This window comes from Lithobates pipiens, unplaced genomic scaffold, assembly GCF_037356315.1.
Source record: "Lithobates pipiens isolate NorthernLeopardFrog02 unplaced genomic scaffold, aLitPip1_a1.2 Scaffold_62, whole genome shotgun sequence".
NCBI lineage: Eukaryota > Metazoa > Chordata > Amphibia > Anura > Ranidae > Lithobates > Lithobates pipiens.
The window spans coordinates 2,241,555-2,259,980 of record NW_027507884.1 but is presented as its reverse complement, the minus strand read 5'-3'; the positions used below and the strand labels follow the sequence as shown (position 1 = coordinate 2,259,980).

At 44.9% G+C, this 18,426-nt stretch overlaps 1 protein-coding gene and 1 long non-coding RNA gene across 4 annotated transcripts in view; one reads left to right on the top strand and one right to left on the bottom strand.

Moving 5' to 3' along the window:
- LOC143958871 (uncharacterized) overlaps positions 1-15,971 on the bottom strand; it is a 47,685-nt gene extending 31,714 nt beyond the window's left edge. Inside the window, exon 1 of the long non-coding RNA XR_013270143.1 lies at positions 15,562-15,971. This is a non-coding gene — a long non-coding RNA (uncharacterized LOC143958871). The remainder of the gene's footprint in view (positions 1-15,561) is intronic.
- LOC143958870 (death-associated protein kinase 2-like) overlaps positions 1-18,426 on the top strand; it is a 146,101-nt gene that overhangs the window by 13,858 nt on the left and 113,817 nt on the right. For 2 of the 3 annotated variants that reach the window (XM_077467852.1, XM_077467854.1), the window contains exon 2: positions 5,883-6,005. The exons of the other annotated variant lie outside the window; for it this stretch is intronic. The gene's annotated coding sequence lies outside the window, so the exon portion shown is untranslated. The remainder of the gene's footprint in view (positions 1-5,882; positions 6,006-18,426) is intronic. 3 annotated transcript variants of the gene reach the window in all.

Sequence of the window (18,426 nt, the reverse complement as noted above, 5' to 3'; positions counted from 1 at the left end):
AGACTAATGAACGTTAACCTGCAGATATAATAATTTTCAGCATTGGTTCTCTGGGACCTAAAATTTATTTGAAGGGTTCCTCTGGGATAAAAAGGTTAAAGAAAGGCTGGCCCAAAATGAAATTGCCTGGTCTTCTTTCTTTAGCAAAGAAAAGGCTTAACCAGAGGCATGGGATGGATGTAACTGTCAAACATTCCTGTAGCACCTAGGGAAGTTGGTTGACCCCTCTCTCTGGTATTTATGTGTATGACCCAAGGCTAAGGTCTGTGAGCCTTAAATCTCGAAATCTCTATCTTTTTTGTTTCATCTTCCCTGGATCTCTTGTGATGTGACGTGACCTGTGAACCTTCCTGGGGGAAGGGGACATCACATCAAGACTTGCACAGAAAGCATGTGGGTCCTCAGGAATGTCACCTCTTGCCTCACTTTTTTAAAAAAGAACTGGTTTTCCGAGAGGAGCGGTGGTTGGGGAATGGAAATGTAAAGGGTGGAGTAGAGAGTGAGCCTGAGGACATGGCATTTACATCCAAAAGATCTTCCCACCATCTTGCATGTTAAAACGGTTTCCCGTAACATTGGAAGGAGTCTTTTCACACCTCACTGATATTTGCCTACAAAATGCAGGTTTTTAATCAGAAGCTTAATAACCCAATTAACACTGAACTTTTGGGAAGACAAAAATGCTCCCTTGTAGTGAGGCTGCACCTGTGCTGCAAGGGTTAAATGCTCAAGGGTAGCTTACTTGATCCCCCGGTCCCACAGGTTCCTTATGGGCTGTAAGACCAGCGCCAGCAACATCTTCTCCCCTACACTCCGGTGGTTGCCCTCTGACATCATAAAGAGCAATACATGGTCCATAGCCCTACATTATTAGATGGGAAAGTCCACTGCCAGAGCATAGGGGAATAGAGGAGAGTGCCAGGTTCTTTACTCAGTTCTGATTCCTAAGTGCGTTGGGCCAAACTCAGTTTCCTATTGGTCTTTGAAGTCACATTTAGGCACCTTTTCATGGCTGCTGCACTCCAAAAGTGGAGTTAGGATAATGAAAATGGAAAGTATTAACACAATGTCTATCTGACGGGATTCCTAGTTTCGGGAAATAATGTGGGATTTAAAACTCCTCTCTAGGATTGCTGTAACCCCCCCCCCCCCTTTCCTCATCCCAATCTAAATTGCCGGGTTATTAAAAAAAAAAATACCTAAAAGTTCTAATGAGAATTGAAGACGTGATTTGGATAAGCTACAAAGCCCTTGTACACACGGTCGGACATTCCGATGGAAAATGTCCGATCGGACCGTGTTGTTGGATAATCCGACTGTGTGTGGGCTCCATCGGACTGTTTCCGTCGGAATATCCGACCAACAAAGTTTTAGAGCTGGGCTATAAAACTTTCCGACAACATGATCTGATCGGTCCGATTATGTGTAGAGAATTCCGATCAAAGTGCCACGCATGCTCAGATCAAATTCCTACACCAAAGCTATTGGCCACTAGCCTGAACGTAGTCCTAACGAAATAACGTCATCACGTTACATACGATTGGATTTTCCGACAACTTTGCCCGACCGTGTGTATGCAACACAAGTTTCGGACAAAATCCGACGGATTTTGTTGTCGGAATGTCCGACCGTGTGTACAAGGGCTAAGATGAATGTGACCACCTAATACTAGGTATACCATGACCTGAATAAATGATGAACCTTCACAGTCCTACCTAAAAGTCCTTCTTACTAAGCTAAATCTTAAGTCATGTGATGCAGTGGGCCCTGAGTCTTCTTTTTTTATACAGCAATGTGGGAGGGTTCTCCATTGGGTATCAGCATTTTTGCTTGGATGACCTGGACGCTTCTTATTGGCTGTCCAGGTTTAAGGTCTTCTAAGGGTCCAGAATACTAAACCGCGTGGTGACACCACGTTGATGAAATCAGGTGGAAGTGGCCTTGATAACCAAAGCCAGCACCAGCAAGAGGAATGGGTGGAAGAGTCAAGAGAGTAGTGAATACCTTTTTAAAAAGTTTTTTTTTCCCCCAAAAGTTTGTGAATGGGTTGGAGGTAGGGATGGGAGTTTCTGGATATACCCACACTAAGTGATGTGTACCATCCTCAAACACGTTTGTCCCCCCCCCCAAAGTCCAGTTTGATTGGTCTACCGTGGCACTGGCCCACTTGAAGAGGTGGGCTTGGGCACAGTTCAATTGGACTCATCACACATCCATGTGAGGTGATGGGGAAGTGGCGAGGGGGGAACAATTGTACTTTGGTGTCGTAAAAGGCAGCCCTGCCTACAGTAAGTACTCCCTTAAAGCTCATCCTTGGGCAAAGTGTAAATGGGAATTGGGTGTTGTAACAGTGCACCGGCCCACCATTTTCCATTTTGTCTGTAATTCAATGACCTGGGGGCCCTTGTAGTAATGGAGGGAAGGCATTTGTGTTGATGTTTATGCCACATAGAAGGCCTGATGTCTATACAAAGAAGTTGACCAACGTTTGGCCCTATAGTGTATCTTTGAGTTCCGTGAATGACCAGCATAGATGGGCACTATTTATCTGCTAGGAAAGGGTTCCGATCAGTATCAATTCACCCTGTGATAGCTTGCTTGAGCTGCGTCTGCCCCTTTATCACATTCTTCCTCGGTGGTTCGTTCTTCAAGAAGGCCAAGGAGAACCTTGGTGTGCACTATGGGCATTCCCAAATGGACTCCCATTGTGCATTCACCAACCACTTTCACTTTAAGTTCTGAGCAACCTCAGACTTATATAAACCGGGAGAAAAAGTACTGATATCAGATACAGAAGACATGGGAACTGTTAATTGAATTATTGCATTTCCAGCTGAATTTGAATTCTGTTCTGTTTTGTCTTATATGACTTGTTTATGTTGTTTGATCAAAGGCTTCTATTGATGGAGTGCCAGTGTCTGCTGATAACATCTGTTTTTCTGTCCCCCCCCCACCCACCCCCATCAACATTCCACTTTAATTATAAACAGAATGCCTGTTATTATAGTGGAAGCCTGCAGTGTGTCCTAGCATGGGCACTGTAGCCTTGGGCAGGGGTGTGGGGGTAGGCAAATGGTAGAAAATACCAGTTTTGGCACGGTATATAGCTGACCATAAACACTAGAGCAGCCATTTCTCAACCAGGGTTCCGTGGAACCCTGGGGTTCCTTCAGAGGTTGCTAGGGGTTCCTTGAGTTGTGGCTGATGAACCACCTATTTGATGATGCCTACAGAGTTCAAGGTTCAGCATCACTTAGCAAAGTCAGCAGCATGACGCCAAATATCCTTTTAGCTGTCTTTAAGGGTGGCATTCTAAAGACCACTTTAAGGGGGACATTCTTCCTATTTACCACTAATATAAGGAGCATTGTTCCTATTGAGCCCTGATGATTTGATTTTAGTAAGGGTTCCTCGAGACATGAAAATTATTTTTGGGGTTCCTTTAGGGTTAAAAGGTTGAGAAAGCCTGTTCTAGAGGGTGGTTAGAAATGCAGGTACAATGTGTCTATCCTCAGACTTGGTTTGGGATGCAAGGGAGACTTCCTAACATCAGACAAAATTTTCAAAAAATGCCAATCAGTATCTTTAAGTTGTTATCACGGCCGAATGGTTGCTGTTTTGCCATCAAGGCTTGGTCAGTTTTCAGATGATCATAGACTGCTGCACATATCTCTGACACCAAAGGTTGGGTGATATCTCCTGTCCCTCAGCAAGTCTCTTGAATGTCAGAATCTATCACGATCCATGCCACATCAACTGTGGTACTTTGATCTTTCACTCAGCTTGATAACCCAGGCAAGGCTTGGTCAGTATTCAGATGGCCGTAGACTGGTGGATATATCTCTGAGACCAAAGGTACAGAGATATCTGCTATCCCTTTAGTGCCAGAGTTTATCAGGATTCATGCCACATCGACTGTGGTACTTTCATCTCTCACTCTACTTGATAACCTAGACAAGGCTTGGTCAGTGTTCGGATGGCCATAGACTGGTGGATATATCCCTGACACCAAAGGCAGGGAGATATCTGCTGTCCCTCAACAAGTCCCTTGAATGTCAGAATCTATCACAATACATGCCACATCAACTGTGGTACTTTGATCTTTCACTCAGCTTGATAACCTAGGCAAGGCTTGGTCAATATTCAGATGGCCGTAGACTGGTGGATATATCTCTGACACCAAATGTACAGAGATATCTGCTGTCCCTTGAGTGCCAGAATTTATCAGGATTCATGCCACATCGACTGTGGTACTTTCATCTCTCACTCTACTTGATAACCTAGACAAGGCTTGGTCAGTGTTCGGATGGCCATAGACTGGTGGATATATCCCTGACACCAAAGGCAGGGAGATATCTGCTGTCCCTCAACAAGTCCCTTGAATGCCAGAATCGATCACGATACATGCCACATCAACTGTGGTACTTTGATCTTTCACTCAGCTTGATAACCTAGACAAGGCTTGGTCAGTGTTCGGATGGCCATAGACTGGTGGATATATCCCTGACACCAAAGGCAGGGAGATATCTGCTGTCCCTCAACAAGTCCCTTGAATGCCAGAATCGATCACGATACATGCCACATCAACTGTGGTACTTTGATCTTTCACTCAGCTTGATAACCTAGGCAAGGCTTGGTCAATATTCAGATGGCCGTAGACTGGTGGATATATCTCTGACACCAAAGGCAGGAAGATATCCGCTGTCCCTCAGAAGGTCCCTTGAATGCCATAATCGATCACGATACATGCCACATCAATCGTGGTACTTTGATCTTTCAGTAAAAACGAGAAGGAATCAACTCTATTTCAACCTCAACATAAAACTACTACAAAAAAGTCCACAAATAAAGCCCATAGATCAACCGTGGCAATCCCACCCCATGAAAATGTGATCTTATGTCTGAACGGTGATCTTCCAACAAAACGCCAATTGCCACCACAAATGTGAGTGGCAACACACCGTACCCCCAGTGACCTCCAAATGAATAAAGGTCAGTAAGCCCTTCAGCATATTGATTAGCCCATCCAAACTGATCAGATCTCCAAATAATTACCCTAGTCTGTCTCTCTTTTTCTCTCTCTCTTCAAATGATTTCACCACCATGAACCAAAAATATACTATTATTATTATTATTATTATTATTATTATTATTATACAGGGTTTATATAGCGCCAACAGATTGTGCAGTGCTTTACAACATGAGGGCAGACAGTACACTTACAATGCAAATCAATGCAGGAGGGATCAGAGGGCCCCAGAGCTTACAATCTAGAAGGGAGGGTCAAGTGGAAACAAAAGGTAATCACTGTGGGGGGTGGGCTGATGGAGAAAATGAAAATACAGTTGTTAGGTGTGGGTAGGGTAGGCTTCTCTGAAGGGAAGGGTTTTCAGGGATCATCTAAAAGCTAATAGAGTAGAGGATAAGCGGACAGATTGGGGTAGGGCATTCCATAGGATTGGAGAGGCTTTGGAAAAGTCCTGGAGGCGAGCATGGGAGGAGGTCTTGAGAGGAACGAGTAGATTGGTATTTAGAGTCTAGGCTAGTGATGTAGCTGGGGGCTAAATTGTGGATGGCTTTGTAAGTAGTTGTTAGTATTTTGAATTTAATTTGTTGGGTGAGCAGAAGCCCGTGGAGGGATTGACAGAGAGGAGTAGCAGATACAGAGCGATTGGTAAGGTGGATGAGTACAATAGTGTAGTGTTTTTTTTTTTTATTGCACCAGATAAAAAGTAACGAAGACGTATTGCATTTACATGTAATTGTGCCCTGATTTTGCACAAATGCATACAGCCTTTAGTTTGAATATAAAAAAAATTTTGTTTAAGCGCGGCTTATGTTTTTTCGTTTAGTTTGAATATGTCACCACTTCTCTCTCCCAGGATTGGCACGCGTTTTCACCACCAGGAATTTCAGGCCAAGCGTGACGTCAGAAGTAGCCGAAAGGGACGACGCCTGTGAGGCTTCCAACTAGTTTCGCCAATCGCATCTTCAGGAAAGCTAGGGTGAGTGGGCACTTCTCACATTGGTGGTGGCAATTGGTGTTTTGTTGGAAAATCACCTTTCAGACATAAGAAGACCACATTTTCATGGTGTGGGATTACCGCGGTTGAGCTATGGACTTTATGGACTTTTTTGGAGTTGTTTTATGAGGTTGAAATACTGCCGATTCCTTCTTGGTTTCACTGTTTAATTGTGTTTTACTGTAGGGAAGGCAGCTTCATTGTTTATCACAGGAAGCAGGCGCCTTTATGTTTATGTTAATGACTTTGATCTTTCACATGGTCATAGACTGCTCTATATATGTCTGAGATCAAAGGAATGGAGAGATCTGCTGTCCCTTGAGTGCCAGAATCTATCATGACCCATGCCACATCAACGTGGTACTTTGATCTTTCACTCTGCTCTATAACCTAGACAAGGATTAAGCTTTCATGAAGATATCGCAACAATGATATTCTCTAACCCAGGGGGTCAGCAATCAGTACATAGCTCCCAACTTTCCCTGATTTCGAGGGACTGTCCCTGATTTGGAGCAATGTCCCTCTGTCCTTATTTCCTCTTCATTTGTCCCTCATTTTCATCTGATCTATAAAGATGTATCTATCAAAAGGTGTTTTCCAGTGCTAAACCTTTCATCTGATTTCTAAATTACTGCATTTATAAATTCCAAAAGCCAATATAAAGGAATGGTAGTGGTAAAAAAAAAAGCACATGTGGGTTTAACCAATCTTTTTTTTTTTTTTGTACAATTCTCCTTTAACCGGTTCCCGACCAGCGCACGACGATGTACGTCGACAGAATGGCACGGGCAGGCATATTGGCGTACAGGTACGTCCAATATTCAACGCTACACCCTGCCATCGGGAGCGCTCCGGCGTCGGCTGGTCGGGACCCCCGTGAGTCCGGTTGCGGGACCCGCGGACTCGATCGCCGCGGGCATCCCCGCGATCGTCTCACGGAGCGGCCGAATGGAGGAAATGCCGAGTAAACAGCATTTCTCCATTCTGCCTAGCAACTAGTGACGCTGATCTCTGCTCCATGTGATTGGAGCAGAGATCAGTGTTCACTAAATGAGAGCCCAACCCCCCCACAGTTAGTAACACACCCCTAGGAACACTTAACCCCTACACTGCCACCCCCTGGTTAACCCCTTCACTGCCAGTGTCATTTACACAGGAATCACTGCATTTATATAGCAGTGATTACTGTATAAATGACAATGGTCTCAAAAATGTGTCAAATGTCCGATGGGTCCCCCACAATGTCGCAGTCACAATAAAAATCGCTGATCGCTGCCATTACTAGTAAAAAAAAAAAAAATTATAAAAAATTATTAATAAAAATGCTATAAAACTATCCCTATTTTGTAAATGCTATAACTTTTGCGCAAACCAATCAATAATCGCTTATTGCGATTTTTTTTTACCAAAAATATGTAGAAGAATACGTATCGGCCTAAACTGAGGGAAACATTTTTTTTTATATATTTTTGGGGGATATTTATTATAACAAAAAGTAAAAAATAATATGTTTTTTTCAAAATTGTCGCTCTATTTTTGTTTATAGCGCAAAAAATAAAAACCGCAGGGGTGATCAAATACCACCAAAAGAAAGCTCTATTTGTGGGAAAAAAAGGACGTCAATTTTGTTTGGGAGTCACGTCGCACGACCGTGCAATTGTCAGTTAAAGCGACGCAGTGCCGAATCGCAAAAAGTGGTCTGGTCTTTGACCAGCAAAATGGTCCGGTCTGCAAGTGGTTAAGGGGCGTTGCAGGGGGTGTGTCCTGTGCCTGTATACTTTTTCAGATAGGTGTCTCTCTCATTCCCATCTCAAAAAATTGGGAGTAGATTGTGAACAGGTGACTGGTAGATCAGGATCTGGGCTTCCCAGGGCTTCAGAGTGCAATGCAGAGGGACTACTTGTAAAGCTGGAGCTGTAGTAGGGAGCAAGAACCGCATAAAGCCATGCCTCCTATGTAGTGCCATCCTGTCCAATGTGGAGTGATACCAACTGCACTCCATGTCTTATCCTGGCTAGAGGTCTTCAGAGTGGTGCCAGCAGCAAGAAAGAAAAGATATTCAGGTCAGTGTGAAGCAATAGCCTGGGCATAATAGTATAATGCCACGTACACACGACCGGACCAGACTAGGTCCGAGGGTCTTCCCGATGGACTTTCGGCAGAGTTCCGACGGACTTTCCGAAGGAACGGAATTCGGCACACACGGACGGACTAAGTCCGTTCGTTTTGAACGTGATGACGTAAGACGGGACTAAAAAAGGAAGTTCAATAGACAGTAGCCAATAGCTGCCCTTGCGTCATATTTGGTCCGTCGGACCAGCATACAGACTAATGGTTTTCCCAATTAGGAATTGAGTCCGTCCGACAGAGTTGAAATATGTTCTATTTCTAGGTCCGTCTGATTTTGTAAACTACAAACAATCGGATTAGCCCACACACGATCGGATTGTCCGACAGACTGATTTCCGTCGGACCTAGTCTGCTGGAAAGTCCGGTCGTGTGTACGACCACTTAAGGCTGCTTTCACACTGATGCGCTGTGGTTTACCCACACCTCGGGTGCAGTGTACCTGCAGTTTTCCTGGCGCGTTTGCTGTGCTTAGCCATAGACTTCTAAAATATATATAATATATTGTATTAAAAAATATATATATATATAATATTAAAAATATATATTATATATAATATTAAAAATATATATTATATATATATTATATTATATTATATTATATTAAAAATATATATTATATTATATATTATATTAAAAATATATATTGTATTATATATTATATTAAAAATATATATTGTATATTATTAAATAAAAGAAAAAAGCACAAAAAACTACTCTCTAAAACACATTATAAAACACATCCAATAAAATCAAATGTATTCTAACAATTGCTGATTTTACTCAGACTTTTATAAACACAGCAATATAGGTACTGTGGTTTGTCACAGCCATCAGCAGGTTCATAGCAAAACCATTGGCTGTGAGCCTGCTGACTAACTCGTGCTGTGGAGCAATAGTAAGCGTGCTGGCACATGCCTGTAATATCCAACAGAACAGCCGGGCCAGCAGTAAAAGTTCAACTGCTTGTCAACAAGTGGTTAAGCTCAAACTCATCTTTGCTCCACATCTGCTCCTCTTTATAGCATGCCCCCAGTACAGAAAAAGAGCTGGATAGCGATAAAATGAAGTTTTGTTGATGGACGTAATACACACAACCATAGGTTATGTATGGCCACGTCTACGAAAAACGTAGCCTTGTTGTCAAGGAGAGATTACTACACGTATGTTGTGATTGCTGATAACTGCACTTATGGATGGGCTTTAGGCACAACGTTTGCTTTGTGTATTGCCTAGATCAGGCTTTCTCAACCCGGGGTTCCGTGGAATTCTAGGGTTCCTTCAGAGGTTGGCAGGAGTTCATTGGATTGTGGCACATTGATCTTGTGTAGGGTTGATGGACATAATACACACACCTCCATTCTATAGTATCATGCTGATTTTAAAAATTGTACTTGCTGCTGTTTAAAACTGAACTTTGGACAGATCCAAAAGACGCAATAGGTGCCTTATTAATACTTTAATAAATTCTGAGAAATTTTGTGTATACTCCCTGGCTCAGGGACAGTGTGGTGTCAGAATTGAGATTCTCTCATGCTCATGGCGGTTAGGATCTTCCCTGTATAACAAGTAAGCTGTACTTGTTCTGTCCTCTCTCTCCGAAATTTAGGCGTGTTTAGACTTGGTCAGGAATTTCACCCATGGAGAGAGGCTGATTCAGCTGAACGTATTCCATACTGGAGCAACCTGTATTAATTAAAGCTGCACGCAAGCATGAAGAAAAAAGTCGCATTTAGTCTAACTCGGTTGGACCAGCCTCGAATTTCCAGTCGGTACAGTCATTGGTGTCCTTTTCTGAATGGCTCTCAGGGCCGTTGTTGATAGGATAATGTGTTAGGCTGGCTATACGTGTAAGGGTTTCTCTTGTTCAGCCCATGAAATCCATAAATTTACCCCCATCTATGGTAAACAGCATGGATAGAGGAGTCCTCTGCTGCCGGCACCTGTCAGAATACTCGAATAGTGACTGCACCTGATTGGATGCACTCATTGGTTTTGTCCAACTTTTGAGCCTGGTGGTGTCAACAGGGCCACCCAGGGCAGGACTTAGGGTGGTGGGGGCCCTGGGCTTGTGTCACTTTCGGGCCCTACCTTCTATACATTACCGTATTTATCAGCATATAACACGCGCCGGCCTATAACACGCACCCCAAATTTAGGAGGGAATTTTAAGGAAAAAACTTTTAGGAGGGAAGTTTAAGGAAAAAACTTCAATGCAGCCTTATCAGTGTCCATCTGCAGCCTTACCTATCCATCTGCAGCCTTGTCCAGTGTCAGTATAATTTGCAGCCTTGTCAATGTAGCCTTGTCATTTGCAGCCTTACCCCAGTGCCATTTTCAGCCTTGTCATTTGCAGCCTTGTCATTGCAGTCTTGAAGTTTAAAAATGGCACCCCCGAGATACAGAGTGTATCTCATGGCTCTTGGGTCCTCTCGGTGGCTCTTGGGTCCTCTCGGTGGCTCTTGGGTCCTCTCGGTGGCTCTTGGGTCCTCTCGGTGGGTCCTCTCGGCGGCTCTTGGGTCCTCTCGGCGGCTCTTGGGTCCTCTCTGCGGCTCTCGGGTCCTTTCGGCAGCTCTCGGGTCCTCTTGCAGTCCTGAGTGGAGCCGATAGTAGCCGAGTATACTCAGCTTGGCTCACAGTCACACCCAGTCCCTGTTATGTCCATCATAGGGCGGGACTGGGCCTGACTGTGAGCCGAGCCGAGTACACTCGGCGGGGCCCCCTTTTGGACAGGGCTCATGGGCTTGATCCCAGTCAAGCCCAATGGTAATTCTGGCCCTGGGGCCACCCATGGCTTGACTTTCAGCAAAATTCAAGATGTGTAGAGCCAGCTTTACTCCAATGCATGTTGAGTTTGATTCCAAAGGTTTACTTTCCAAGCTTTTTGAAGGCCCAAACGAGAGCACTTTGGCTTACCCTTCTAGAGCCAAAGGTTTGAAATTAAGCAAATTTGGGGTTTATTATTCCACTCTAAGGTTTTCTTTCTTAAAAACTCTCCGGAATGTGTTTCTTGAACAATAATGGAATACTAGAGTGCACCAAAAAGCCTCAGTAATGGAACAGGATCCATACCTGCTCAGCTATGTCCTCTCCTTCTCCGTAATTTGTAGATGTCCATTTTGATGCAAATTTAAAGTAAAATGACTGGAATCCATGCAGAACTGTAGGCTTTGTGCTAAAGGCAGTCAGTAGTTGAACAAAACCTTGCATATGCGCACCATTGTGGATTCAAAACCAACTCCAGGTTAGGTTTCAAATTCTGATAAAGGTCTTTATTTGAGTGATCAGAGCCGAGTGATCAGAGCCAACAGCTGTCTGTGGTCCAGTGGGTAACGTGGTGGATATATAAACATAAGGTCACAATTATAAAAAGAGGGATGTATCCAGGGATAGGGTCATGGTAGAGAAGGAATATATGCTGAGTTTTTGTTGGGTTTTTTTCTTTTGGGGGGGGGGGGGGGGGTTGGGGGTGGCAGCAGACAACCCCCCCCCCCCCGGTCAGTCGGGCGGCAGACGGTGGCTTCAGTCACGTCTCTACCTCCTCTGCTTCACGGTGGCCATGCGACTCCTCCCTCTAGGCGTCCAATAGGACCGCCTGTCTTTTAAGCCAATCGGGTGCTGAGTCTCAGCACCCGCTTCTTGATTGGCTGAGAGGATAATCCGTGTGACAATAGCGAATATTCATATTCGCTATTATCACACAAATGGGTGTGTTCTGGGGGCAGAGCCCACCCTTTTTTGAAGCCTATGAGAGCCTCTGACTCTAATCACTTGCTTCAAAAAATAAATAAAAACCAATTGGAATCAATGCGTCCGGCACCCCACATGTAGATTAGGGGGTCGGATGCATGGATGGTGGGGGGGGGGGCAGCGCCCCTTATGGACGTCGCCGCTGATGCCAGAAAGGGGGTGATGGTAGGGAATGGGGAAGGGATATATGGGGTGGGGATGATGGTGGGAAAGGAATTTATGCAGGGAGGAGATGATGGTGGGGAATGGATTTATGTGGGAAGAGGCCGATGGTGAGGAAGGGATGTAAGGGGAGTGGGTGATAATGGGGAAGGGATTTATGCAAGAGAGGGTGATGGTGGGGAAGGGACGCATGCGGGGAGAGGTGATGGTGAAGGGATGTATGCAGGAGGTGGTGATGGTGAAGAAGGGATGTGAGACGGTAATGGTGGAGAAGGGATGTATGCAGGAGGTGGTGATGGTGAAGAAGGGATGTATGTAGGAGGGGGTAATGGTGGAGAAGGGATGTATGAAGGAGGGGGTGATGGTGGAGAGCGGATACATGCAGGAGGGGGTGATGGTGGAGAGGGGATACATGCAGGAGGGGGTGATGGTGGAGAAGGGATACATGCAGGAGGTGGTGATGGTAGAGAAGGGATACATGCAGGAGGTGGTCATGGTAGAGAAGGGATACATGAAGGAGGGGGTGATGGTGGAGAAGGGATAGATGCAGGAGGGGGTGATGGTGGAGAAGGGATGTATGCATTAGGCGGTGATGGTGGAGAAAGGATGTATGCAGGAGTGGGTGATGATGGGGAAGGGATGTATGCAGGAGTGGGTGATGATGGGGAAGGGATGTATGCAGGAGTGGGTGATGATGGGGAAGGGATGTATGCAGGAGTGGGTGATGATGGGGAAGGGATGTATGCAGGAGTGGGTGATGATGGGGAAGGGATGTATGCAGGAGTGGGTGATGATGGGGAAGGGATGTATGCAGGAGGGGGTGATGATGGGGAAGGGATGTATGCAGGAGGGGGTGATGGTGGGGAAGGGATTTATGCAGGAGGGGGTGATGGTGGGGAAAGGATGTATGAAGGAGGGGGTGATGGTGGAGAAGGGATACATGCAGGAGGGGGTGGTGGTGGAGAAGGGATGTATGCAGAGAGTGTGTGTGGTGGAGGGGAGATTTATATGGGACGAAGTGATGGTGGGAAAAGGATGTATGTGAAGGATATGATGGTAGGGAAGGGTTGTATACAGGAAGGGGATGATGGTGGAGAGGGGATGCCTGTAGGAGGAGTGTTAAAATAGATTTGGTGAAGAAGGGATTTATGTAAAAGAGGTGTCTGTTGGTGTGTGTGGGTGGGTGGGTTGGGGTCGGGAGGGTGTAGAAGGGAGTGCAGGTGCTGATATACGAGGAGGTGATGGTAGTAAAGGGATGTATACTGTATAAGAGAGGAGCTAATGGCAGGGAGAAGGTGAAGGGAGAAAATGGTGCCGATATGGGGAGGGGATTTTGGTTGGGATCTGATGCTCTTCTCAATGTGAAAAAAAAAAAATTGGTTACCAGATTAATGTGTGATTTAAAAAATGCATTTGCATGAAAACCCCTCAGCCTTCATCCTGCCATGTGAGACGGCTCGGTGAATGTTGCACACCTGACCTACGCGGCCCCAGCAATGGACAGGAAGATGGTCAGGGATGAGGTTTTATTACAGACATTTTCAGAAATGAATCCACCGCTTCAAAAAACGACAACTTTTTGTGCTTTCACATCTGAACGAAGTCAGCCAGTGTTCTGGCAGATAGTGTCCTGCCATCATATAGTGTCCACCCCGTACTGTGCATGCGCAGTACGGAGCAGACGAAGCTTCGGAAAATCTCCGAAGATGAACGGCGCCTGCGCCGTGAGTGGAGGTGGTAGCCCCACCATCCAAGAGGACATAGGGTTGGGAAAATTAGAGGGCCCCTCGCTGCGAGCTTCACTCGCCACGCTTCGGGCTCGGCCTCGCTGCGCTCGGCTCTTTTATATTCCTACTCTATGTCCACTTGGATGGTGGGGATAGAACCTGGACTCATGGCGCTGTTTTCGGAATCTGCACATGAGCAGTACACAGCGGACCCTATCCGATGGGGGACCATATATGATAGGACACCGGTTCCCCAATCTCTTACAGTATAGAGACTTCTACAATTGGAAAATGAACCATTCTATTAATACCGTAATGTAGGTTAATTGAATTCATATATATGTGTTTAGTACACCTATCTGCCCCACCTCCTTATTGGGTGATCTGAGATCACCTACTCTTCCTGCATTAGCAGAAATCCTGACCATACCCTCTACCGGCTCACTGCTATCTCTCACATACAAGTATGAACATTTTTTTTTTTTACAGTCGCTAGACTTAGAAGTCTGGCTGTGATCCATGCTACACAGAGAACGGTTTAAGCAACACAGGCTTCAGGAAGTACACTCCCAGCGACCATGTGAGGTGTTCCCTGAATTCTTGCAGCAGTTAAAGTAAAGCTTTAACATGTTATTGTATTTTCAAATTTTACATTTCAGTTTAAAAACATTCAGCTTCCGTTAACATAATTCCTGCCATGTAAGGCCCTTGCTCAGACACTTCCTGATATAGGGTGACAATGCTCTGTGCCTTTCCTCCCAGCTGTGCCCCCCCCCCCCCCACAAAGGCTTCTGATGGAGACTACAAGTGACCACTTCAATGCACAGGACACAGGCACGGTCCACTTTTGTCACCATTAAGAAACCCCACCGTGAGAAACGCCATGCAGCCATCCCTGGAGAGCATATAGACAGAAAGTGGCTGCAAAGAGGCTACAGCAGATCAGCAAGACTGAGATGCAATAAAAAAAGGTTATTCGGTTAGAATTTACATCTATTTTAAGGTAAATTGAGTGGAGTTTCCAATTTTAGCATAGCTGCATAGTTTGTTGGATGTCGATTAGTAGCTCACTCATCTCTTTGACTTGTCCTTTTGAATTGTGTAATGCAAAATAAGAAGTGGGAGTCACTCCCACAGCTTCCATTGACACGGTCCTCTGAATAATTCTCAGATTTCCGCTTTTTAGATGACTGAAGTCTCGGTCATTTTACATTTTTTTTTTTTTTTTTTGGTTTTTATTGTAGGTATCACTTTTAAACTCATTTGGAAATGTTGCATTATTTGGAAGTCTACTCTCTGCTATTATTCCTGGCTAATTGCTAAAAGTAATACCGTGTAGACAAGATCAGACTTTTCAATGGACTGAATTCTGTCGGACTTCCGTCGAATCGGACTTGTCTACACACAACCACATGGATTCAAACGTGATGACGTACGACCGGACTAGAATAAGGAAAGTTCATAGCCAGTAGCCAATTGCTGCCCTAGCGTCAGTTTTCGTCCGTCGGACTACCATACACACGAACGGATTTTTCGACCGGACTCGAGTCCGTCGGAAAGATTTGAAACACGTTCTAAATCTAAAGTCCGTCTGATTTTTCGACAGCAAAGGTTCAGATGAAGCCCACACACGGTCGAAACTGTACCCGATGGATTTGTTCCTTTGCTGTCAAAGTCTGCCCGTGTGTACACGGCATAAGGCTGGCTGTAGACTCTCAGATCTATCAATCCCCCCCCCCCCCCATACATGTTAAATCACATTGATGGCCTACCGGCTATGCATGTATTGACAGCTATCAGCTGCATCTGATTAGTTGAAGTCAATGTTCTGCTGACAGTTTTCTACCTGGGCTTCTTCGATTTTCAGATCCAAGGGTGTCGGGTGGAGTGGTGTTGACAGGGCAACCCACAGCTTGACTTCTGGGCACTTCATCAGGAACCTGATGACATTTGCTGCATGTATGACCAGCTTGACTCAGATCTCAGTGCAAAGCGGTTTGACCACAACAAAGTCTAGTAGTAACAGTCTTTAAAAAGCGAGTGTAAAAATAGCTCCTGAGGAAGTATTACGCAGAAATGAATGTGTGCATCATAAGCATGGCCTGAATCACTCTTGCAGTGCTATTTTCAGGCTGTAGTTGATTTCTTTCTGCCAATTCGGTGTCAATGTGTTGATCTTGTGGAATATGTTGGATGCATAGTGTAATGATCGATCGTGACGTATCACATTCCAAACATGTTTTCATGTCTGCCCTGTAGGGAAACAGCGTGTTTTTCTGGTCCCGCAATCCACATCAAGTGAAACCAACCGCAACTTGAGCTGGGTTGTTGTAGGTGACCCGTCTCTGTTTAAAGTTTAGGTAATGTATTGATCCTAGAAGAAACATTTGCATATATAGGATTGTTTTAGGTCTATTTGCAGCTATTTTTTTTTTTTTTTGAAGACTGTATCAACACCAGTATACACTTATGCGTACACACGACCGGACTTTTTGACAGCAAAGGTCCAACGGAACGAGTCCATCGGACAGTTTGATCGTGTGTGGGCTCCATCGAACCTTTGCTTGCCAAAAAAATCCGGCGGACTCTAGAAATAGAAGATGTGTTAAATTTTCCCGCCGGACCGAGAAATCCATTCGTGTGTATGCTAGACCGACGGACAAAAACCCGACGCTAGGGCAGCTATTGGCTACTGGCTATGAACTTCCTTATTCTAGTTCGGTCGTACGTCATCACGTTCCAATCCGTTGGACTTTGGTGTGATTGTGTGTGTCCAAGTCCATTCATTCAGAAAGTCCACCGGAACTCCGCCGAAAGTCCGTTGGGAAGACTGACGGACCTAGTCCGTCAAAGTCCAGTCGCGTGTACACGGCATAAGTTCTACATAAGGCCCCAGCAGTTAGTTGAGTTTGCAACTGGGTAGGTTACCATATGTGATTCTGTATAGGTGTTCTGTGCCCCTAAAATGTCCTTCTCAACCTTTTTACCCAAGAGGAAACCTTGAAATATATGTATTATTGGGGAACTCCTGCTCTAAGCACTTCATCATGTTATTGAGAAAAATTCCCCATTTGGCGGTCAGAATACTACCCTTACAGTCAGGTAAAAGGATCATTGGTGTCAAGGCATTGGCTCTGTAAAGTAGCAGTAGCTCAAGAACTATAGATGCACCATCAAAAGGGAGGTCAATCATCCATAACGTAAGGAACCCTAGGGTTCTACTGAACCCTGGCTAAAATGGCTGTCCTAAACTCTCTTAGAGATTCACCCTTTCCCAAAAATGCACCTTTGGTTGTCAGAATTCCACCCTTACAGTCAGAAAAAAGGTCATTGGTGTTATGACATTGACTCCATCGACTGGTAACTATGGAGGCACCATCAAAAAGGAGGTCAATCAGCCACAGCTTAAGGAACCAACCCCTATTAACCACTGGAGGAACCCTATGGCTCCACTGAACCCTCCTTGAAAAAGGCTACCCCAAACTCATCATTTTTGGAGATTCAACCTTCCCCAAAAATGCCTCTTTGGTGGTCATAATATCACACTTACAGTCAGATAAAAAGATCATTGGTGTAATGACATTTCTCCGTCAAGTGGCATTAGCTCCAGAACTATAGAGGCACCATCAAAAGGGAGACCGATCAGCCACAACTCAAGAAACCAACCACTGTTCAAACCACTTGGCTCCACTGAACCCTGGTTGAAAAAAGGCTTCCCCAAACTCTCATCATTTTTAGAGATTCAACCTTCTCCAAAAATGCCCCTTTAGTGGTCAGAATGCCACCCTTACAGATAGATAAAAAGATAATTTGTGTCATGGCATTGACTCGCTGAAGTGGCATTGCCTCCGGAACTTTAGAGGCACCATGAAGGGAGGTCAATCAACCACAACTGAAGGAACCTTTACCAACCACTGGAGGAACCCTATGGTTCCACTAAACCCAGTTTGAAAATGGCTGCCCTTAACTTATTTTTAGAGATTTAACCTTCCCCCAAAATTCCCCATTGTTGGTCATGTACAGTGTAGCCCATTGCTGCCATACCATGTTGATGGGGAGAGAGGAGGCAGCTCTGAGTAACTGATCATGGTTGCCCAAAGTATGGAGCAGTGCTCAGATAGCATCCTCCAATTATTGTAGAGGCTTTTGTCCATGCGTATGACCAGTTAGAGCCCTGTCACTGTACAACTATTAGATGCAACATATCTGGGATATTTCTACTGCTAACACTCCATCCGCCCCCAAGCCATGTCCTTACAGGAATCCACGTAGCCTGCAGAAACTCACACCTGTAGTCACCTTGCTCCAGAAATATCTCCTCCATTAGCATGGATTATGTCACAGTGTAAAGATAGACACCACGTTGAATTATTAATGCCAACACTTTGTAGCAAGTGTTCATTCGAGTCACAAGTACACCAGTCCAAGGCAAAGTGTAATATGTGGCTGCTATTCATTATTTCCAACAGACGCTCAGTGAGCAAGGATACCAAGGTGAGTTTTTTGTTGCTTAAAGGTGCATTCCAGTGGAAACTGGAAATTGAGCTTTAAGAGGCTTACCTGGGCACTGCAGGCATAGGTGTGGTGCACCAGGCCAAGCCATTGCTTAAAATCACTTTGTTGGCTGATGATCTGGT